This window comes from Octopus bimaculoides, chromosome 15 (assembly GCF_001194135.2).
Source record: "Octopus bimaculoides isolate UCB-OBI-ISO-001 chromosome 15, ASM119413v2, whole genome shotgun sequence".
NCBI lineage: Eukaryota > Metazoa > Mollusca > Cephalopoda > Octopoda > Octopodidae > Octopus > Octopus bimaculoides.
In genome coordinates, this window is record NC_068995.1 from 31,472,738 (window position 1) to 31,477,336 (window position 4,599).

Below are 4,599 nucleotides of genomic sequence, written 5' to 3' on the forward strand. Positions count from 1 at the left end.
CATACTGGAAAAAAAATTATTGGACAACTTATTAAAACTTACTGAAGCTTCGAACTCATGTGACTTATTCCCTTTTCGTCGTTATCTAAGACTTATCAAGTGAATTTGTTGCTATGGCTATTTGATACGCTATAGGTTTATAAACTCTCTATGTGATCGCTGCTATTTTTTGCACACTAAACATAGTTGGACTAACTTGATGTTTATTTAAAAAAGGGAGATTATGACTGTGATAAAATTATGAAAGTAATATTTATTAAGCAAGTGAGCTCTATTATACAAAGAAATAATTAAGCGTAAAATATCATAAAAATGATTTGAATTGGGAATCAAATGTGAAAATATTATCAATTGGCAAGCAGAAAACCGCCCGGAAGGCGGTCTTTCTGCTAGTGTATATATATATCAAAGTTTGTGTGTGTGTGTGTGTGTTAGCAAACATGTGTATACACACGTACGTATATATGTGAGCTTGCATGCAAATATGAGTATATCAGTGAGGTGAAATGAGTAACGGTGGTGGTGGGGGCACGATAAAATTAAATGAAACCATTGAAGGTGTTGTCGCAGCATGAGCGCAGTTCAAACAAACACAACCATAAATGAACAAATGAACCGACAGAATATTTTATTCAAGTATTTCTTTACTTTGGTATTTATTTGTCTGTTTGTTTGTTTGTTTAGTGTAACAAAAGTTGTGAAGTCCTCCACGCTTTAATTTACTCACCGACCTAATTTCACCACAAACAGCCTTTTAGAAGGAAAGATTTCTCTCTCTCTCTCTCTCTCTCCAGCTTTTTCTCTCCCATTCTCTCTCCTTCCTCTCTCTGTCACTCTCCGCTCTCTCCCCTCCCCTCTCTCTTTCTCTCTCTCTCTTTCTCTCTCTCTCTTTCTCTCTCTCTCTTTCTCTCTCTCTCTCTTTCTCTCTCTCTCTTTCTCTCTCTCTCTCTCTCTCTCTCTCCCTCACTTTGTGTGTGCTCCGACGTATGTGTGTGTGTCTATCTGTGTATGTCATTTTGTGTGAATGAAAACCAATCAGTAGAGTTAGTAATGACACAAATTAATATAGTGACTTTGGGACTTTTAATTAATTACAATTTTATTGGTGGTAAAGTGAAAGAATCATTAATGATTACCGGGGGACACATTCTGTATTAAAACAGTGAAGTCAGCGATAGCGCACACACAGACACGTATACGCACACGTACGCGCACGCACGCACGCGCACGCACGCACGCGCACGCACGCGCACGCACGCACGCGCACGCACGCACAAATAATGTAGAGAATCAAAATATGTTAATTTATAAATAATATAACTGTAAGGGAGATAATCAAGCAGGATAAAAAGTAAAACTTGCCAAAAGGGCAGATGACCCCATCATGGGGTCAACTATTACAGTAAGAGTAGGGTAGTAAGACATATGAGAAATTTCCAGAAGAGTTTTCAAGAATTTGCATTCTATGCCCGACACTAGCAAAGCATAAGCAAACCTGTCTAAAAATGTTAGCTATAGCATTAGGTGATACTTCACATTGTTGTTACATACTAAGAGTGTCTCAGTTTGTTTCTAAGAACCTCTTAGGTGTAGGTTTAGTATTGTTAGGCAAACTTCGGCAAGGCAGCGAATTAGCATATCAGTAGAGTGTCGGATGGGACATTTTCCTGAATTTGTTCCGACTCGCTGCAGTCTGAGTTCATATCACTCTGAGGTCAACTTTGCCTTTCATCCTGCCAGGGTCGAAAAAAAAAGAACCAGTTGTGGATGGTGGTGATTGGCAGAAACTGTTTGAATGCCGAACCGAATGCTTTGTGGTAACTGTTGCTTGCGTTCTGAGCTCAAGTACCGTTAGGCCTACATGCAAGCATTCGTGCTAGGTCACCGATTTGAGGATACCTTCTTACTGCTCTCCTTACAGAACTAGGAAGTCCTGAGTAAAAAAGAAGAATTCGCTAATTAGTTTGGATTTCCACTGCTATCATCGCCACGACGACGACTCCCCACCCTACCCAACCACCATACTACCATAGCCACCGCTACCACCGCTACCTGTTGAAATCCTAGTTTGTCCAATAAGGTTGTTGTATGGATGTGGGGCATAACTGAGTTCATTGGAGCTGATGTGCTAAAGATGAGTTCTGTGAGTAGATTGAGAAATCTGTTGAAGAAATAATTCAGTTCTAGAATGAAAAAAAAGTTGTTTGATGGTGGTCAGGTGGCAAACACTGCAATATTTTGGCCACATTATCAGAAGCCGGAACTTCTGTGCCTGGATCAGTGTGGGATGAGAGGAGAGAAAACAAGCTGGTGGGATACAAAGACGAAGATGGAGCAATGACATCAAGGACTGAATGGGGAGGATTTTGGTAGTGCGTATGACTGCAGCACAAGGCCGGACTGGTGGCTGTGTCTGAGGTAAGCTATGAAGGTGGTCATCTTCAATAATAAACGAGAAAAGAATTGACATCCTTTATAAATTGTAAACTTTTGAAGACAAAAATCTGCCAATAACAAACGCTTCAGTAATTTGTGTTCATCAATCAGATCGGAGCATTTACTCGATTCTTTGAAGAATCAGATGGTTATCTCGCACAAAACTGCTGCAGCGAGTGATGTAACTTCGAAGTAGAAATGTCTTTTTATCTGTAAAACACCGTCCTTTAACTTCAATATTTTCAGATTCCGAGTGGATGCTTCAATTAGCTTATCTTTTCGATAGCTTTTTCTTAATTTAATGACTGAAATATCGCTCTTCAAGGTTGTGATTGATTAATTATTGCTTCAATGGAGAAAATAAATGCTTTTAAAGAAAAACTCAGATTGTAGAACAAAGAAAAACTACATTCCATTATTCAATCTACTGAAAGAAGATTACATTAATAATTTTATTATAACGTTTAATAATCTTATTATAATCTATTACATTAATAATTTTAATGATGTGCAGAATATTATTTCTAACTATTTACCAAAACTGATTGAAAGAATTCAATTACTTCATTCCAACAGAAGATGATGATAGAACTTACAACTTGGGAGTGAAGTCCATTTAGCTCTGACGTTAAATGATTTCTATAAAGATTTTGTCAACATTAATGAATTTCAAGAAGAGTTTATTGAAGTTCAAAATGATGTGGCAGTTATAATTTCCATTAAAATGTCGAATCTATCGTTTCAGTTTGGTTGAAGGTTTGAATGTTAGAATTGGTGAAAATGAAGGAAGAAAGGTGCTTCTTCCGCTTTGAACAATTTCTTTGTAAATCAGGATTTCCAACCACAACAAGAAACCAATGGCAACGAGAAGATGCAGCTCACTGAAAATTAAACCTGGTCTTAAAGAACTTTTCTATACTTGTCCAACTTGAAAGTTCGTTTTATGTTACATGAAATGTGTATAGAGTTTCATGTAATGTAAGCAAGGAGTGTTGGAACTTTACCGTAAAACAGTGGAGTGGTAAAAAGTTTGCTAAGAGACTAAGGTTTACTAAATTAGGAATCAGACCACCGTCTGTATTTCTAAGACTTAGTATAAAGTCTTTAATGAAAGCAGTTTAAAACAAGTAAAGTCAACTGTGAAATAACATATTTAATTGCCAACAACAGAGTAAAAAGAAGTAAAAGATGTAGATAGGTTTGGGAAAGTGAGCAGTTCGAAAACATCTAATTTGTGAAGTGGATGACATAAGGTTAGTCTGCAATATTTGAAACTGTTTGTGGTTCCAAGACTGGGATCACTAATCACCAACAAAGTCATCCGGCAAAAGAAAAGGCTGAATACAGTTCATTGATAGCAGAGTGTGTAACATAAAATACACGAGGCATGGGGATAGGAGGTTTGTAAATCTATCGCTGGTTTTGAAAGATAATATACTTTAATAAATTTTAATGTGTTTATACATCAATATGCAGATGTATCAACCGATATACAATGTGGGGTTTACAAAAAGGCATGTCGAAACCTGGAAGATTTAAAGAGTCAGTGATGAAAGTATGATTCTTTAAATGGCTAATGGTGGTCATCTTCAGATACAACAGGATTACAAACGTACGCACACATGCACGAACACACACACACACACACACACACACACACACACACACACACACACACACACACACACAAATGCATGGCTGCATAGTTAAGAAAATCATTTCGCAGCCACGTAATTTTGTCAAAAATGTTCAAAGTAAACCGTGTTCTGCGTGAGAAATTCCACCTGTATACGAAGTTTCAAACTGTTTAGTTAAAAAAAAAATAATTAAAAGACCTGTGAGCCAAATTGAACAGGTACGGGTTCAGTCACACTGCGTAACACTTTGAGAAAGCGCCAGCTACATTAGCTCTGGACTGAGCAATTCCTTGAGAGTGAATTTGGTCTATATGCATTTATACTTACGTACGTGCATACATACATACACACATACATACATACATGCATACATACACACGTGTGTGTTTGTGTGTGTGTGTATGTGTGTACATGTGCTTCATTGTGTCCCCCACTTAACATGCGGTGATGGTTTGTTTTACGTCCTTATAACTTACGCGCGCGCACGCACACACACACACACACACACACACACACACACACACAC